At 39.8% G+C, this 20,666-nt stretch overlaps 1 long non-coding RNA gene across 1 annotated transcript in view; it reads left to right on the top strand.

Moving 5' to 3' along the window:
* Window positions 1-20,666, top strand: part of LOC142743151 (uncharacterized) — a 160,079-nt gene that overhangs the window by 16,580 nt on the left and 122,833 nt on the right. Inside the window, exons 2-3 of the long non-coding RNA XR_012881501.1 lie at window positions 12,213-12,298; window positions 18,306-18,435. This is a non-coding gene — a long non-coding RNA (uncharacterized LOC142743151). The remainder of the gene's footprint in view (window positions 1-12,212; window positions 12,299-18,305; window positions 18,436-20,666) is intronic.

Here is a 20,666-nt window from a genome sequence, read left to right as displayed (position 1 = left end):
AAACATAAACATATTATGCATTGGTATATAAAGATCTTTCACATATTTCTCATTAAAGCATATGATCTCAATATCAGTGCGAACTTAGTGAAAATATCAGCATAATAAACAGTAACCAGGAAAAAAACCGGGAACACACAAAAAACATTGCAGCAATACTTTATATTATAGACAATATCTATATACCATTGACTAGATATGCATTTGGGATCTTACCATAAGCACGGTCCGAAAAAAGCAGCGTATCTTTGCTCATTTTCTATACAGAGTATCATTCACTATTATTTATGGAATATACTGTTAAACCAGGGGTTCCATAATAGGCTAAATTTGGAGAATGACGAATTACCCAAGGCTATTATTCTCTCATATGCATATGTCGTTTTGAGTGAGAGTATGAGTTCATCTATTGAGGGAGCATCTGTCTTCTTCCAATGTCGTGTAATCACTAGCTTAGCCAGTACCAAAATTTTACAGATCAAGCATCTCATGATAAAGGGGAAAGAATCTAGATCAAGAGATAACAATGCTAGTTGAGGAGCACATGGGATTGGGCATTGAAATATTTGAACCAAAAGCTCAAATACCTGTGTCCAAAATCCTGTTATTTTGGGACATTGCCACATGATGTGAAAAAGGGTGCCTTTTTTGCCACAGCCCCTCCAACATGCAGACGTTGATTCAGGGTACATCTGATGCAATCGGTCAGGAGTGAAGTACCATCTCAAAGAGGTTTTAATTGCTGTTTCTACATGTTGAATACATGGGAGGGCTACATGTATAAGTTTAAATGAGGCCAACCAGTCTGTATCATCAAATGTCATCTCTAAATCTCTTTCCCACGCCTTCAGCAGATGGAATTTAGTGAATGAATAATGAGAATTAATCGTATTGTATATGGGCTTTAAACCCTTAACTCGTCTGGAGAAGTGGCCAAATAGTTTAAAGTTACATAAAGCATCTAGATTGTTGTTACTCATAATGCAGTGTTTTATTTGTAAATACTTGAAAAAATCTGAGTTGGATAGAGAAAATTCAGATTTGAGATGTTCAAAGCTCACCAATTGATTGTTCACAAACAATGAGGAAACATTTTTGATACCCTTTACAATCCATGGTAATAAAGATAGGTTAGGAATTATCAGCATAAAGAATTCTAAGGGAATATATCTTTTAAGTAAAGGAACATGGTGGGGTATATTACGTTGAATGTAAGTCCAACATTCCAAAGTAGCTTTTGTCAATGGGGATAATGGGCAGGGATATGGTAGTTCCCAGAACTACAAGAATAAAGTTGATTTTAGTGGCAGGGGCGAGGTGTAGGAGGCTTCTATTTGTACCCATTGTTTAACTTCTTCCATGTCCCACCAGCTAGATATTTGTGCTACTTGGGTAGCAATATAGTAACTGTGAATGTCTGGTATGCCCAGACCGCCTATCTTTCTATCTTTAGTGAGCAAGTGCATGGAAATTCTTGGATGGTGTCTTGACCAAACAAATTGGGAAAGGGTTTTTTGCGCTATCTGAAAGAATCTCTTAGGAAGGGCTATAGGTAAGGTTCTAAATAGATATAAAAGTTTGGGTAGTAAGAGCATTTTGTATGCTGCAATCCTGCCAAGCCATGATGTTTCAAATTTCAGAAGCCGTTCCGTGTCATTTTGAATAGTCTTTAAAAGTGGTTCATAATTAGCCTCATAAAGGTCCCTAAAGGAGGAAGTTAAAGTTATACCCAAATACCGAATGCCCTTCGGTTGCCAGTCAAAAGGGTATTTAGTTTTAAGGAAATGTAATGTAGAGGAGTCTAGGTGGAAAGAAAGTATTTGTGACTTTTTCGCATTTAATTTATAGTAAGAGATTTTTCCGAACGCATTAATAATATCCAAAGATGAAGCCAATGAAGATTCTGGCTCAGTTAAGGATAAGATAATGTTGTCTGCATATAACGAAATAGTATGTGATTTGTCTCGACACTGTATTCCCTGAATTTCCGTGCAGAGTTTAATGTGTTGAGCTAACGGTTCCATTGATAATATAAAAATTATTGGAGATAATGGACACCCTTGTCGGGTACCATTAGATATACTAAATTCCATGGATAAGATTCCATTAGTGTATACTTTCGCTGTAGGCGCCGAGTACAGAACTCCAATGGCCCTCAATATTGTGTCCTTGAATCCCATCTCTTGAAGGGTCGCAAAGGCGTATGACCAGTTAATACGGTCGAACGCCTTTTCGGCGTCTAAGGCCAGCATCAAAGCTGGTGTAGCTCGCGTTTCAATAAGGTGAATTAGGTTTAAAATCTTTCTTGTGTTGTCTGACGCTTGTCTTCCTTTAACAAAGCCCACCTGATCAGCGCTCACCAGAGTGGTCAAGAGGGGGGAAAGCCGCGTTACAATTAATTTGGCATATATTTTTAAGTCTGAATTCAGAAGTGAAATTGGTCTAAAATTTTGGGGCACATCTGGTTCTTTACCTGGTTTAGGGAGAGTGACAATAATGGCCGACTGGTTTTCTTTTGGAAAGGAACCAGTATCCATGGCGTGTTGAAAAAATGTTGTCAAATAAGGAACTAATATGTTGGATACGGTTTTATAATAGGAGTTTGAAAGGCCATCTGGGCCTGGGGATTTGCCTTGTGGGAGGGAACGAAAAATTGGTTCTCTAAACGTGAATGGCCTTAATAGTCCGCATAAGAGGGCATATATGTGGAGAGAGGCGCAACAATTAGCATGTGAAGTTCTTTGTATACAAGAAACTCACCTTTTGAAACAAGATGCTTATCGCATCAAACACCCTCAATTTCCTTATGTCTTCCAATCACACCATTCTACCAAAACCAGAGGAGTGCTGATGGCTATAAGAAACTCAGTTGCTTTTCAAGAAATTGAATTGTTTGTCGATCCTAACGGTAGATATGTCTTCCTGATTTGTCCGATTAATAATGTAAAATATTCCCTGTTAACGCTGTATGCACCTAACACTCATCAGATGAGATTCCTACACAAAATCCACAGATTAATTTCTAAACATAAACAGGGACATTTAATTATATGTGGGGACTTTAACGCCGTTACGGAAGTTGACATAGACACCTCTTCACACTCCCGTATCTCAAGAGTTGCCCTGGGTGATTGGTTCTGGGGGGAGGAGCTGTACGATATCTGGCGTATGCAACATGGCTCAGAACGAGATTACTCGTTTCATTCCCAAGTACACAATAGCTACTCCAGAATTGACATGTTCATAATAGATATAACTACACTTCTTCTGTCTCAAGACACGACTATTGGAAGTATTCAGTGGTCGGACCACGCTCCAATTACTCTGACGATTGCTGAATCGTATAGTACTCCTCCAGATTTCCTTTGGAGATGCAACTCTTTTCTCTTATCACATCCTACTTATAAAAAAGACATAGAAAGAGACCTTCACGAGTACTTTCAACAAAATTATACGCCAGATGTCGGGATCTCCTCCCTTTGGAACGCGCATAAAGCATACATCAGGGGTACTTTCATTCGATTAGGCCACACTCTCCGGAAAGCACGGGTAGCAGAGATATCCTCAATATCGAATGAGATTCGCATTTTAGATACAAAAAACAAAATATCACCTTCGACCGAAGGGGCCTCTCAATTATTTCTCCTACGCCAACGCCTTCGTCTCTGCTTACTATCTGACTGAGAAAAACTTAAGGAAAACCAAAGCTCGATATTACTCTCAAAACAATAAGGCAGGGAAGCTACTAGCCGCTCGTCTCAAAACGCAACATCAAAAAACTAGAATCCCTTACTTGATAGATCAGCATAATCACAAAAAAATTCTTGATCCCAGAGACATTGTGGATCAATTCCGCAAATATTACTCATCCCTTTATAACCTAAAAGATGACCCTTTCATTGCTTGCCCCAATCCCCCGGAGATGCATGTGACTTTTTGATCAGTTTTTATTCTATTTCTTATGAGGCGTGGTGACTAAAAACCAGAAATTCTACTATTGTTTTTTATTTTACTTTTTTACCGCGTTCATCGTGCGCTATAAATGACATATTCACTTTATTCTGCGGGGCGATACGATTACGGCGATACCATATGTTTATAGTTTTTATGTCTTATGGTGTTTGTATGATAAAATACTTTAGTAAAAAATCTTTTTCTTTTTGTGTTGCCATATTCTAAGGAACATTACTTTTTTATTTTCCCATGAAGAAAGCCGTGCGAGGATTTGTTTTTTGAGTAACGAACTGTAGTTTCCATCAGTACCATTTTTAGGTACATGCGACTTTTTAATCTCTTTTTATTCAATTTTTTGAGAGGTGAAGTGACCAAACAGTTGTGATTCTGGTATGGTTTATTATTATTTTCTTTTACGGCGTTCACCGCGCGTGATAAATAACAACATCATTTTGTAGTTCAGGCCGTTACAGACGCGGCGATACCAATTCTGTATAGTTTATTTGTTTATTTATTTATTAATAATAAAGGACTGATCAGGGAAAAAGGGAGATTTTTACTTTTATCATTTTTAAAACTTTTATTTTCTTATTTTTACACAACTTTTTTTTACTTTTTTACACTTCATTACTTTGTCCCACTAGGGAACTTGAGGGCAGCAGGCCCTGATCGCTATTCTAATACACTGCACTACATGCGTAGTGCAGTGTATTAGAGCTGTCAGCTACTCACTGACAGCAAGCATAGTGAGTCCTGACTTCGTCAGGACACATTAGGCTTCCGTCAATGGCGTAGCCAGAGTCCATTGTTAGGATTCTGGTTGCCATAGTAGCCATCACCATCATGGATCGGGCCGTCGATTGTGGCTTAACCCTCAAGAAGCCGCGATCGCTATTGAACGTGGCTTCTAAGGGGTTAATTGGTGGGGGAGCCCCGTGATCGGTCCCTGCACATTAAGCTGTGATAGTCTGCTGTCGGAAACAGCAGCTGTCACAGCTCTTGAACGTGCCGGTGGAAAATGGCGCCGCATTTACTCCATGATCTACTATTAGGTCACTGAGCGCGAACGCTCTAGTTAGCATGACATAATAGTAGGTCATGGAGCGTTAAGGGGTTAATCCCTTAAGGACGAAGCCTAGTTTTGGCCTTAAGGCTCAGAGCCCATTTTTCAAATCTGACATATTTCACTTTATGTGGTAATAACGTCGGAATGCTTAAACCTATCCAAGCGATTCTGAGAATGTTTTCTCGTGACACATTGGGCTTCATGTTCGTGGTAAAATTTGGTCGATATATTCAGTGTTTATTGGAGAAAATTTTGAAAAAAAAGCATTTTTCAGAATTTAAATGCATCTGCTTGTAAAACAGACGATTATACCACCCAAAATAGTTACTAGTTCACATTTCCCATATGTCTACTTTAGATCGGCATCATTTTTTGAACATTCTTTTATTTTTCTTGGACGTTACAAGGCTCAGAACATAAGCAGCAATTTCTCATATTTTTAAGAACATTTCAAAAGCCTTTTTTTTAAGGTACCTGTTCAGTTCTGAAGTGGCTTTGAGGGGCCTATGTATAAGAACCCCTGATAAAACACCCCATTTTAAAAACTAGACCCCTCAAAGTATTCAAAACAGCATTTAGAAAGTTTTTTAACCCTTCAGGCATTTCACAAGAATTAAAGCAGAGTGGAGGTGAAATTTGCAAATTTCACTTTTCTTGCTGAATTGCAATTTTATTCAATTTTTTTTCTGTAACACAGAAGGTTTTACCAGAGAAATACTACTAAATATGTATTGTCCAGATTCTGCAGTTTTTAGAAATTTCCCACATGTGGCTCTAGTGCGCTCGTGGACTAAAACACAAGCCCCAGAAGCAAAGAAGCACCTAGTGCATTTTGAGGCCTCTTTTTTATTAGAATATATTTTAGGCAGCATGCCAGGTTTGAAGAGGTGTTGAGGTGCCAAAACAGTAGGAATCCCCCAATAGTGACCCCATTTTGGAAACTGCACCCCTCAAGGAATTCATTTATGGTTGTTGTTACCATTTTGACAGCACAGTTTTTTCACAGCACCTATTTGAATTGGGCTGTGAAATAAAAAAAATGTAATTTTTTCCAATAAGATGTCATTTTTGATCAAAATCTCTTATTTTCACAGGGAACAAAATACCCCATTTTGTTGCCCAATTTGTCCTTAGTGCGGCAATACCCCATTTGTGGTGATAAACGGCCGTTTGGGCCCATGGGAGGGCTCAGAAGGAAAGGAGCCCTATGTGTTTGTTGGAGTCCAGATTTTGCTGGATTGGTTTTGGGTGTCATGTCGCATTTGCAGAGCCCCAGAGGTATCAAAGCAATGGAAACCCACCAAAAGTGACCACATTTTGGAAACTACACCCCTCAAGGAATTCAAATATGGTTGTTGTTACAATTTTGACTGCACAGTTTTTTCACAGCACCTATTTGAATTGGGCTGTGAAATTAAAAAAATTTCATTTTTTCCAATAAGATGTAATTTTTTTATCAAAATTTCTTATTTTCACAGGGAACAAAATACCCCATTTTGTTGCCCAATTTTGCCTGAGTACAGCAATACCCCATTTGTGGCGATAAACTGCCGTTTAGGCCCATGGGAGGCCACAGAAGGGAAGGAGCACTGTGTGTTCTTTGGAGTGCAGATTTAGCTGGATTGGTTTTCGGTGCCATGTCGCATTTGCAGAACCCCAGAGGTATCAAAGCAATAGAAACCCACCAGAAGTGACCCCATTTTGGAAACTGCACCCCTCAAGGAATTCATTTACGGGTAATGTGACCATTTAGACACCATAGTTTCTTCACAGAACTTATTTGAATTGGGCTGGGATTTTAAAAAAATATATTTTTTCCAATAGTATGTCGTTTTAGCTCAAAAATTCTTATTTTCACAAGAAATAAAATACTATATTTTGTTGCCCAATTTGTCCAGAGTGTGGCAATACCACATTTGTGGTGATAAACTGCCGTTTGGGCCCATGGGAGGGCTCAGAAGGAAAGGAGCGCTATTTGTTCTTTGGAGTCCAGATTTTGCTGGATTGGTTTTCGGGTGCCATGTCACATTTGCAGAGCCCCAGAGGTATCAAAGCAATAGAAACCCACCAGAATTGAGCCCATTTTGGAAACTACACCCCTCAAGGAATTCATTTATGGGTGTTGTGACCATTTTGACCCCATAGTTTTTTCACAGAACTTATTTGAATTGGGCTGGGAATTAAAACAAAATTAATTTTTTCCAATAATATGTCGTTTTGGCTGAAAATTTCTTATTCTCACAAGAAATAAGATACCCCATTCTGTTGCGCAATTTGTCCTGAGTGCAGCAATACCCAATTTGTGGTGATAAACTGCCGTTTGGGCCCATGGGAGGGCTCAGAAGGAAAGGACCACCATTTGGCCTACTGGGGAATTTCTGGAACGAAGTCATGTATGCAGAAGCCCCTGAGGTACCAGTACAGTTGAAACTCAAAGAAGTGACCCCGTTTTAAAAACTACACCCTTAAGGCATTTATCTAAAGGTGTAGTGAGCATTTTGACCGGAGACTTACACCCCATAAACTGTAATGTTGGTTCTCACGGGTACGACAATACCCTACATGTGGCTGTTATCAGCTGCCTGGGCACACACCAGGGCCCAGAGGGGAAAGATGAGGTGAATAAGCTGTGCGGAGTACATCAGGGTAAGTAAAATTGGGGTAAATTATAAACCAAGGAATGTATGATAAATTTGAAAACACTCTTTCATACAGAGCTCTGATTTTTTCGGGACACGCGTTACATTGATATATTGTGTCCTCTCTTATCCCCCTCTTATAGCAGACTTTGCACCTCTTTTGACTTTTTCCCTTCTTGCCAGTTTGGGGAACTTCTCCTGGAAAGTGTTGCCCTGGTACGATGCGTGTGGCCTCGCTTCCAGAAGTACTGGGTGCCCCCCACTTCCTGGTCCCTAAAGATTAGGTTCTTGATAACCACCTCTTGAAATTCAAGGAAAGTTCCCCTCTGGCCTGTATATCGATGTAGCACGTACGCATTGTACAATGCCATTTGTATGATGTGCTCGACCAGCTTATTATACCACACCGCATGGCGCTGTAGGGCTTCAGGGCTTGATCTGACAAGTCCACCCCTCCCATGTACCTATTGTAGTCCAGGATGCAGTCTGGTTTGGGGGTCTCTGTACTGGTACCTCGTACAGGTACATGGATACTGGTGTGGCATCTCTCTTGTTTTGTACTTGACACACAATATGTTGCTGCTAGAATGTGCCCTGCTCTCACCCCTTCTTGTTTGCCCAAGCAGAGTCTTAGGGAGGCCTCTCAGATTTCTTCTAGCAGTGCCGCATGCCGCAGGACTTCTGGAAGCGAGGCAGTTGAAGAGTGGGACGATGGTATAAAAATTATCCAGGTAGAGGCAGTTGAAGAGTGGGACGTTGGTATAAAAATGATCCAGGTAGAGGTGGTAACCCTGGTCCAGCAGTGGGTGCACCAAATCCCACACAATTTTTGCATTAACTCCCAGTAAGGGTGTGGGGGGGGGCATTCTGGGGGCTGAATACTGGTGTCCTTCCCTTTATATATCCTAAATCTGTAGGTTTACCCTGATGCACTCACACAGCTTATACATCTTCAAGCCTTACCTTGCCCTCTTACCCGCCAGGTACTGGCGGAATTGAACCCTCCCTTTAAAATCTACCAAGGACTCCTCAATAGAAATATGCGTCCCGGGGTGTATGATTGGGAAAACCGGGCACTGAAACGGTCTAGGGGTCTAGGGGTCTCCGTTTATACAAACGGTCAAAACTGGGGTCATTTCGGGGTGGGCACGGCTCATTATCAGTATAATGTAAGAAGCGAAGTATTGACTAATTTATTTATTTTTTTAGGTTCCAGTTCAGTTCTGAAGTTGCTTTGAGGGGCCCATATATTAGAAACCCCTATGAAACACCCCATTTTAGAAACTAGACCCCTCAAAGTATTCACAACAGCATTTAGAAAGTTTATGAACCCTTTAGGTGTTTCACGGGAATTTAGAGCAATGTAGAGGTGACATTTACATATTTTTTTTTGTCAGAAAATTCTCTTTATACCATTTTTTTATGACACAAAAGGTTTTATCAGAGAAACGCAACTCAATACTTATTGCCCCGATTCTGCAGTTTTGAGAAATATCTGACATGTGGCCCTAGTGCGGTAATGGACTGAAGCACCGGCCTCCGAAGCAAAGGAGTACCTAGTGGATTTTGAGGCCTCCTTTTTATTAGGCACCATGTCCGGTTTGAAGAGGTCTTGTGGTGCCAAAACAGTGGAAAACCCCCAAAAGTGACCCCATTTTGGAAACTAGACCCCTTGAGGAATTCATTGTAGTTTTCTTGGGGTGCATGCGGCTTTTTGATCAGTTTTTATTTTATTTTTAAGTGGCGTGGTGCCCAAAAAACCGCAATTCTACTATTGTTTTTTTATTCTATTTTTTTTACAGCGTTCACCGTGCACTATAAATGACATATTCTCTTTATTCTGCGGGGCGATACGATTTCGGCGATACCAGATGTTTATAGTTTTTTTATGTCTTATGGCGTTTGCACAATAAAATACTTTTTGTAAAAAATCATTCACTTTTTGTGTTACCATATTCTTAGCGCCATAACTTTTTTCTTTTTCCATCAATAAAGCCGTGCGAGGACTTATTTTTTGCGTAACGAACTGTAGTTTCGATCAGTACCATTTTTAGGTACATGCAACTTTTTGATCTCTTTTTTGGGAGGTGAAGTGACCAAACAATTGTGATTCTGGTACGGTTTATTATTATTTTCTTTTACGGCGCTCACCGTGCGGGATAAATAACGAAATAATTTTGTAGTTCAGGCCGTTACGGACGTGGCGATACCAATTATGTATAGTTTATTTGTTTGTTTATATATTTTTATTAATAATAAAGGACTGAAGGGAAAAGGGGGGATTTTTACTTTTATTACTTTTAAAACTTTTATTTTCTTATTTTTACACATCTTTTTTAACTTTTTTTTAACTTTATTACTTTGTTCCATTAGGGGACATGAGGGCAGGAGGCCCTGATCGCTATTCTAATACACTGCACTACATGCGTAGTGCAGTGTATTAGAGCTGTCAGCTACTCACTGACAGCAAGCATAGTGGGTCCTGACTTCGTCAGGACCCACTAGGCTTCCGTCGATGGCATAGCCGGACGCCATTGTTTGGTGTCCGGTTGCCATCGTTACCATCGCCAGCCGCTATCGTGTAGCAGGCTGGCGATTGTAGCTTAAACCCTAAAAAGCCGTGATCACTATTGAACACGGCTTTTCAGGGGTTAATCAGCGGGGACTCAGCGATCGGTCCCCACTGTAGGAGCTGTGACAGCTGCTTTACGAGACAGCATCTGTCACAGCTCCTGTATGTGTCGGGAGGACGGCCGAAATGGCCGTTACTCCCGCGACGTAATAGTCCGTCGCTGAGCGCTAACGATACAGTTAGCGCAACGGATTATTACGCCGCTGAGCGCGAAGGGTTAAGGTTAAGGATTATGGCACATTATTCCACTATTTCTTATCATCATATTAAGTTTGTCATCCAAATTAACGGGTTCATCCACAATCCTTTTAACCCTTAACAGCTGACTGTATGGTAAGGACTTGATCATCCCTTTGGGGTGGTGACTGTCAAAACTAAGCAGATTATTACAGTCTGTCTGTTTGACATATAAATCAGTCCTTAATCTTTGGTCTTGTATAGAGACCAAGGTGTCAAGAAACTGGATATGGGTGCTGGAGACCACCATCATGAACTTAATGTCAGGGTCAATTTGAGTAAAAAAACAGGTTCAGACTAGGTAAGTCATCTGTCCAAATGAGGAAGACATCATCTATGTATCGCCACCACCCAAGTACCGAGGTAAAGTGGTGGGATACATAGATCGACATCTCCTCCATATCCGCCATGACCATGTTGGCGTACATGGGGGCCACATTTGACCCCATCGCCGTCCCTAAGTTGTATAAAGTATTCGTCATTTAATAAGAAATAATTACAGGTCAACACGATCTCCAAAAGACCCATTAGAAACTCCCTACAGTCATTAGAGAATTCAGTACAGTCCAGTGCTTTACCTACACTGCTCATACCTCTAGCATGATTTATAGATGTATATAAGCTAGTCACATCGAAAGAGACTAACAAGGCCCCTGTGGGAATAGTAATATCCCTGATCTTAACCAGAAAATCAGCCATGTTGTAAAGGATCTGCCAGGCACAGCTTCGGGGTCAACGCCCATAGATAATCAGTCTGCACCTGCTTCTATGTCTGTGAGACTGACTCCATCTTCCACCACTCAGGGTGGCAGGCTTAGGAGTGTGAGAACCTATCACAGCCTGGCCAAACGGAGCTAGCTCCCGCCCTCTGTCTATTTATACCTGCCTTTCCTGTTCCTCCTTGCTTGTGATTCTTCTCGTTTGGTTTCCTGGCCCTGCTGCAGCTTCTTGTACTATTTGTCCTTACTTCATATTGACCCCGGCTTGCTGACTACTCTCCTGCTCTGCGTTTGGTACCTCGTACACTCCTGGTTTGACAAACAAGGTAGCTAACGTCTTAGCATTGTAAAATAGTAGAAAGGAAACCTCCAGCTCACCTTGTTTGAGGGTTTGCTCAGATGAACCCGCACGGATCCTCGTGTCGGCACACGATGAGTGGACAGCAGGAAGAAAGAAAAATTGGATCCAGCGTGAGTGTATGTAAAATGGAAGCTCGTTCCAAGTTTAATTGTATAAAGTCTAAAACAGGACCTGGTTAAAAGGTAGTATCCTGAAGTGTAAGGAGAGATATCGTAGGTGAAGTAAGCCTACGCGTTTCAGACGCTTCTCGCGTCCTTAATCATGGCTAATGTTGACTGTCTAACCTGTGTGGATGGTATATATATCCCATCACACAGGTGTGTGTATTGATTGCGTTTCACAGGTAGCTTTGTTTCCTGGAGCGCGAATAGCAAAGGAGTAACGACTCATTATGTAACACAACAAACTAATAAAATGTATCAAATCAGAGAAAGACTTATATATATAGTAATTTATTAAACATTGTGGATGCTGATATATGGATTTAAGTTTATATTCAGTCAATGAGAATAAGGCAAAAATAGTTTATTGTGATTTCACTGATCGTTTTAGTCGAGATGTAATAACTTCCGGTTTAAAGTGTGGTATTTTGTTTGCGTTCCAGGGTGCATAGTGTATGTGGAACGCAAGCCGGATATGGAGTAGCGGCCAGTCATCAATGAGAGGACCGACGTTACATCTGACTCTCAGGTAAGGAAGAATTACATTATAAGTAAAAAAGGCCTTACTCTGATACATAACTGGACTATGGATTGAATATAAAGAAAAGGCAAGTGTGTATATATTTTTAGTTTATTTTATTTACTTTGAGTATGGTTACCATTATAAAATTAATTGTTCCGTTATTAACCCCTTCCCTCTTTGGCCACTTTTGACCTTCCTGACAGAGCCTCATTTTTCAAATCTGACATGTTTCACTTTATGTGGTAATAACTCCGGAATGCTTTTACCTATCCAAGCGATTCTGAGATTGTTTTCTCGTGACACATTGGACTTTATGTTACTGGCAAAATTTGCCCGATACATTCAGTATTTATTGTGAAAAACACCAAAATTTAGCGAAAAATTGCAAAAATTAACATTTTTCTCAATTTAAATGCATCTGCTTGTAAGACAGGCAGTTATACCACACAAAAATGTTGCTAACTAACATCCCCCATATGTCTACTTTAGATTGGCATCGTTTTTTGATCATCATTTTATTTTTCTAGGACGTTACAAGGCTTAGAACTTTAGCAGCAATTTCTCACATTTTCAAGAAAATTTCAAAATGCTATTTTTACAGGGGCCAGTTCAGTTGTGAAGTGGCTTTGAGGTCCTTAGATATTAGAAACCGCCAATAAGTCACCCCATTTTAAAAACTGCACCCCTCAAAGTATTCAAAACAGCATTTAGAAAGTTTCTTAACCCTTTAGACATTGCGCAGGAATTAAGGCAAAGTAGAGGTGAAATTTACAAAGTTCATTATTTTTTTCCAGAAATTCATTTTGAATCCATTTTTTTTGTACCACAGAAGGTTTTACCCAAGAAATGCAACTCAATATTTATTGCCCAGGTTCTGCAGTTTTAGGAAATATCCCACATGTGGCCGTAGCATGCTACTGGACTGAAGCACCGGCCTCAGAAGCAAAGGAGCACCTAGTGGATTTTGGGCCTCCTTTTTATTAGAATATATTTTAGGCACCATGTCAGCTTTGAACAGGTCTAGTGGAACTAAAACAGTGGAAACCCCCCAAAAGTGACCCCATTTGGGAAACTACACCCCTCGAAGAATTTATCTAGGGGTGTAGCAAGCATTTTGACCGGCCAGTTTTTTTGCAAAAATTTTTGGAACTAGGCCATGAAAATGAAAATCTACATTTTTTCAAATAAAATGTAGGTTTACCTAATTTTTTTTCATTTCCAAAAGAACTAAAGTAGAAAAAGCACCACAGCATTTGTAGAGCAATTTCTCCCGAGTAAAACAGTACCCCACATGTGGTAATAAACGGTTGTTTGGACACACGGCAGGGCTTAGAATGGAAAGTGCGCCATTTGGCTCTTGGAGCTCAAATTTAGCAGAAATGGTTTGCGGAGGCCATGTCACATTTGCAAAGCCCCTGAGGTGACAAAACAGTGGAAACCCCCAACAAGTGACCCCATTTTGGAAACTATACCCCTCGAGGAATTTATCTAGGGGTGTAGCAAGCATTTTGACCGGCCAGTTTTTTTGCAAAAATTTTTGGAACTAGGTCATGAAAATGATAATCTACATTTTTTCAAATAAAATGTAGGTTTAGCTAATTTTTTTTCATTTCCAAGAGAACTAAAGTAGAAAAAGCACCACAACATTTGTAGAGAAATTTCTCCCGAGTAAAACAGTACCCCACATGTGGTAATAAACAGTTGTTTGGACACACGGCAGGGCTTAGAAGGGAAAGAGCGCCATTTGGCTCTTGGAGCTCAAATTTAGCAGGAATGGTTTGCGGAGGCCATGTCGCATTTGCAAAGCCCCAGAGGTGACAAAACAGTGGAAACCCCCAACAAGTGACCCCATTTTGAAAACTATACCCTTTGAGGAAATTATCTAGGGTATAGTGAGCATTTTGACCCCACAGGTTTTTTGCAGAAATTTTTGCAAGTAGGCTGTGAAAATGAAAATCTACATTTTTTCAAATAAAATGTAGGTTTAGCTAATTTTTTTTCATTTCCACAAGGACTAAAGGAGAAAAAGCACCATAAAATTTGTAAAGAAATTTCTCCCGAGTAAAACAATACCCCACATGTGGTAATAAACGGCTGTTTGGACACACGGCGAGGCTGAGAAGGGAAAGTGCGCCATTTGGCTTTTGGAACTCAAATTTAGCAGGAATGGTTTGCGGAGGCCATGTCACATTTGCAAAGCTCCTGAGGGGACAAAACAGTGGAAACCCCCAACAAGTGACCCCATTTTGGAAACTACACCCCATGAGGGAATTATCTAGGGGTAGAGTGAGCAGTTTTACCCCACAGGTTTTTTACAGAACTTATTGTAACTAGGCCGTAAAAATGAAAATCTACATTTTTTCAAAGAAAATGTAGGTTTAGGTATTTTTTTTTCATTTCCACAAGGACTGAAGGAGAAAAAGCACCACAACATTTGTAAAGCAACTTCTCCCGAGTAAAATAATACCCCACATGTGGTCACAAACATCTGTTTGGACACACGGTAGGGCTCAGAATGGAAGGAGCACCATTTGCATTTTGGAATGGTTTCTGGGTGTCATGTCATATTTGCTGAGCCCCTGTAGTACTAGTACAGTGGAAACACCCCAAAAGTGACACCATTTGGGAAACTGCACCCCCTGAGGAATCATCTAGGGGTATAGTGAAAATTTTGATCCCAAAGGTTTTTTGCTGAATTAATTAGAATTAAGCCATGAAAATGAAAAATATTTTTTTTTTCCAACAAGATGTAGTTTTAGATGCACATTTTTCATTTTTACAAGGAATAGAGAAGAAAAAGCACCCCAACATTTGTAAAGTAATTTCTCCCGAGTACGGTAACACCCCATATGTGGTTATAATCGACTGTTTACATATATGGGAGCATTCAGAAGAAAAGGAGCGGTATTTATCTTTTGGAGCGTAGATTTAGCTGGAATGGTTTGCGGACGCCATGTTGCATTTGCAAAACCCCTGATGTACCAAACAAAAGTGACCCCGTTTTAGAAACTACACCCCTAAAGGCATTTATCAAGGGATGTAGTGACAATTTAGACTCCACAGGTGTTTTTCAGAAATGAATACGCAGTGGATGGTGCAAAGTGAAAATTGCAATTTTTCCACTGATCTGCCCATTCACCGCACAAGATGTTGTGCCCCTAGAGAATCTTACCCCATAAATTGTTAAGCGGGTTCTCCCGGGCATGGTAATGCCTTACTTGTGGCCATAAATTGCTGTTTGGGCACACTGTAGGGCTAAGAAGGGAAAGACCGCCATTTTGAGCATGGATTTTGCTTGGTAATAGTTCTGTTTGGGGTTTTGCTGGTATTTCAGCTTATAATGTGGTGGCATATGTAATCTGTGCGGAGTATATCAGGGCATAATAGGAGGGTATAATAATGGGGTAAATAATACAATTATCCATAGATGTGTGTTACGCTGTGAAGCGATCCGTTATGCGCAGGCCGGCGTCACACTGATAAGCGGTTTTCTTTCTTATCCCCCTTCTGTAACGCTCTGCACCTTTTGGGGACATTTTCTCCTTCGTAGTTTGGGAAATATTGCTGGGAAAGTTTTGCGCTGGTATAATACGGGCGCCCTCGCTTCCAGCGGATGTGCTATGTCCATTCCCTTTCCTAGTTCCTAAATACTAGGGCCCTAAAACTGCAGGAATGTTCCCCTCCGGCCTGCGCATTGAGATGTTTTTTCATCACCGCATTACTAGTGCCGTAACTTTTTTATTTTTCAGTTGATTGAGCGGTGTGCGGGCTTGTTTTTTGCGAGACGGGCTGTAGATTTTATTGGTACCATTTTAGAACACATACGACTTTTTGATCACTTTTTATTTCATTTTTTGGTAAAGGAAATTACCAAAAACAAGCAATTCTGGAATAGTTTTTTATTGTTTTTTTTTCTCTGCATCCACAGTGCGCCCTTTATTACATGTTAGCTTTATTCTGCGGGTCGATACGATTACGGCGATACCAAATTTATATAGTTTTTTTTATGTATTGCGGCTTTTGCACAATAAAATCACTTTTTTTATAAAATCATTTGTTTTCTCTGTCAACATTCTAAGACCCATAACTTTATTATTTTTGCGTGCACAAAGCGGTGTCAGGGATTATTTTTTGCGGCACGGATTGGCGTTTTTTATTAGTACTATTTTGGAGTAAATGTGACTTTTTGATCACTTTTTATAGCATTTTTTGGAAGGAGATGTGACCTAAAAACAAAGATTCTGGCGCTGTTTTTCATGTTTTTTTTTTTACCGCGTTCACCGTGCGGGATAAATTACATAATAGTTTTGTAGTTTGGGTCGTTACGGACGCGGCGATACCAATTATGTATAGTTTTTTTTATTTTTACGGTTTTTCCCATAATAAAATACTTACTATGGGAAAAAAGTCAGTTTAGCTTTATTTTTATTTGAAATGTGTGTGTTTTTATTGTTTTACCACATTTTTATTTACTTTTTTTTACTTTTTTTACTTGTCCCACTAGGGGACATGAGGGCCTGATGCCCCGATCGCTACTCTAATACACTGCACTACATACGTAGTGCAGTGTATTAGCGCTGTCAGTTATTCACTGACAGCAAGCCTATGAGGACTCGCCGCAGGCGGGTCCTCATCGGCTCCCGTACAAGGCAGACTCGGACGCCATTTTCTGGCGTCCGATTGCCACAGCAACCCAGCGATTGCATCACTGGGTTGCCGATCGGGTGAAAACCTATCAGATGCTGCGCTCTATTGAGCGCAGCATCTGAGGGGTTAATCTGCCAGATCGGAGAGTAGCTCCGGTCCTGGCAGTTACAGGAGGGTGCCAGCTGTATAATACAGCTGTCCCCCCGCAGTGATAGTGCCGGCTCTGCTTCTGAGCCCGCACCATCACTGCGCCGTATATATACGGCGCTTTGCGGGAACCACCTCCCGACAGCGCCGTATATATACGGCGTATGTCGGGAAGGGGTTAATGAAGAAAGGGGGCAAAAATATAGCTATTGATTTTTGTTATTTTTTTGTGTATTAGACAGTCAATAGTTAATGTTTATGACCAGCTATGGAGTAAAAAAATAATACATTTTATTAGGAAAAATAGACAAAAATTGAGAAGATAGAATAAGGGGCAAAAATAGGGACTAAAAAACTGTTTACATGTAAGAAACATATAGCATGTATGTAACGTTGAATAAAGTGTGAAAACTAAGACAGATTGATGGTAATAAATTGGATGAATAACGTTATTGGTGACTTTGGCAGTTTATTCAGTAGTTATAATTTGGCTAGGTATGTATCATATCTTCTATGAGTATAAATGAGTATAAATAAATATAAATGTTGACATAAATTGTCTATTATTGATGTTGGTATCATAGATTGTCTATTATTTTTGTTGGTGTCATATATAGAGTAGAAAAAAAGGAAAAAGATAAGAAACCAAGTAGTGATATATAATATCGTATGTAGTTCTAAACGGTTTCTTATAAGTGTAATTAATTGGATGTTGGAGATACTGGACTTTACTAGAGTATAAATATTTAAATGAAACATCAGATCATTTTTTAAGTTAAGGCCACTGGGGAATCGGGTTTTCAATCTAAAGATCCAATAAGCTTCTCATTGGTAGATCTTATGTTGTAAATCTCCCCCTCTTTTAGGAAGATGGACTTTCTCTATGGCGTGACATTTGAATGTTTTAATTGCTCTATTGTGATGATGAATAAAATGTTTAGCTGCGTTGGAAGTATTGCTAATGTTGGGATTACGGATGTAGCTTAGATGTTCCAGCATTCTAGTTTTAAATTTTCGGCTAGTGCATCCAACTTACTTTAATTTGCACTCAGTGCATTCGATGATATAGATAACTGATATTGAATTGCAGTTGATGTAATTTTGTACTGTAAATGTAACCGAGTTATCTGAGTTTGAAAAGGTTTTTGTAGGATGGACATAGGAGCAGATTTTGCATGGATGTTGTCCACATTTGAAAAAACCTTTATTTTCCAACCAGGTTATTTTGGTTTCGTTGGATGTAAAACGAGAAGGAGAGAGGGAACTGCCGAGTGAGGGGGCTTTTCGGGCTACTATTCTGCATCCTCCTTGGAGGATGGATCGTAGACTGTCATCATCAAACAAGATCGGTAAGTATTTATTTATGATTCGTTTGATTTCTGGGAATTGATTGCTCTGTTGCAATACCAGAGTAGGTATATTATGATCTGATTCTTTAGATTTATTAGTTTGTCTGAGTAAGTTAGCTCTAGTTATTTTAGCTGTGATAATATTGGCTCTATTGAGTGACCAATTGGGATAGCCTCTGTTGTATAATCTGGAATGTATTTGTTTTTGTTCCGCATCATATTGTTTGTTGGAGCTACAGTTTCTTTTAGCTCGATGCATTTCCCCTACGGGGATGGCCATGATGGTCTTTTTTGAGTGATTGCGGTTCGCATGTAATATAGTATTTGCGGAAGTTGGTTTGCGGTGAGTTTTGGATTCTATTATGGATCCTTCTGACCCTTTCAGTTCTAGGTCTAGAAACACAATGTTGGTTTTATTACAACTATGTGTGAACTTGAGATTGTAGGAATTATAGTTTAAATATTCTACAAATTTGGAGATGGTTGGAATGTCTCCGTTCCAGATGAATAGGAGATCATCTATGTATCTTCCATGCCATTCAATGTAATTTCCAAAAGGGTTGTCGGTAGAAAAATAAAGCATTCCTCCCACCATGCCATGACTAGGTTAGCTATGGAGGGGGAGAATTTAGCTCCCATAGAAACACCTTTAAGCTGTAAATAAAATGTACCATCGAATTGAAAATAGTTGTGAGTCATAAGGAACATTAGTATCTCTAGAATATAGGTTTGAAATTTTTTTGTGTAGGTACTATGTGTAGCTAGATGATGTTCTAGAGCGGCGTAAGCAACTTGATGAGGGATGGAGGTGTACAAAGACACTACATCACATGCGAGCCATACATAGTCTTTCTGCCAAATTTTATGTTGAAAGGAACAAAGAACATCTCTTGTATCTCTGAGAAAAGCAGGAGTTTGTTGGGCTAAAGGTTGTAGTAATGCATCAAGCCATTCGGATAGTTTTTCTAAGATGGAACCGATGCCTGAAACTATCGGTCGCATTGGTGGGGGAATTAATGGGTTTATGTATTTTGGGGAGGGCATGTATAATCGGTATGATCGGTTGCTCGATGTAAATATATTCTGATTGTTTTTGATTAATATATCCACCTCTCAGACCTTCCTCCAGAAGTTGTTTCATTATAGTTTGGATTCTTTCTGTAGGGTTATTTTCTAGTTTTTTTGTAGGTATTTTCGTCTGACAGAAGTTCCAGTATTGATTGTTTATAGTCAGTTTTATTCATCACTGCTATGCCCCCTCCCTTGTAGGCCATTTTAATTATTATTTCTTTCTTGTTTTGGAGTGACTTCACTGCGTTTCTCAATCTCGGGGAAAGATTGGATTTGTATTTAGTTTGTTTAACTTTAGCAGATAAATCTTGAAATTCTTTTTCCATTATTGCCTGGAAGATATCCATAGAGTCTGTCCTTGATTTGGTAGGATAGAATTTTGGATTCGTTGTTGAAAAGTTGTTTAAATTGTTCGTTTCTGAGTTTGGACTATCCGTGCAAAGGCTATCCAGACAAACGATGGTTCTAAGTTCTTGAAAAGAGAAATGTGTTGGTCATTTGTCTTTGTTTCCTTGTAGTGGTGTTTCAGAAAGGTCTATATGTTCACTTGCTGTAGAAGATGGTGTCATTGTATTATCTTCAGACAGGTCTATATATTCACTTGTTGTGGAGGATGGTGTCATTGTATTATCTTGAATTATGGTTTGTGAATTAGATGTAAAGAAATGGTAAGGTTTCTTATGAATTTGGTAATGTCCAAGATTGTGTGGAAAAGATCAAAGTTGTTATTCGGAGCAAAATTGAGACCTAGCGAGAGTGCTTCGTTTTGTACTGGAGTGAGAATGGTAGATGATAGGTTGACTACATTTAGATTTTACAGAAGGCTCTCCAAAACAATGAAACAAATTGTACCCCTCTGTCAGAAACAATATTGACAGGAACCCCATGGAGACGCAGGATGTGTTTTACAAACAAGGTAGCTAATGTCTTAGCATTGGGTAGTTTCTTGAGGGGCACAAAATGGCACATCTTACTGAAGCGGTCTACTACAACCCACAACACCAACTTGCCTTGAGATGGTGGCAGATCGGTGATAAAATCCATGGAGATATGGGTCCAAGGTCTCTGGGGAATGGGCAAAGAACATAGTAAGCCCGGTGGTCGGGACCCGGGAGTCTTGGACCTAGCACAAACTTCACAAGCGGCGACGTAGGCCTTAA

This window comes from Rhinoderma darwinii, chromosome 2 (assembly GCF_050947455.1).
Source record: "Rhinoderma darwinii isolate aRhiDar2 chromosome 2, aRhiDar2.hap1, whole genome shotgun sequence".
Taxonomy (NCBI): domain Eukaryota; kingdom Metazoa; phylum Chordata; class Amphibia; order Anura; family Rhinodermatidae; genus Rhinoderma; species Rhinoderma darwinii.
Note: the sequence above shows the minus strand (reverse complement) of the source record. Positions and strands in the feature narration are given on the sequence as shown.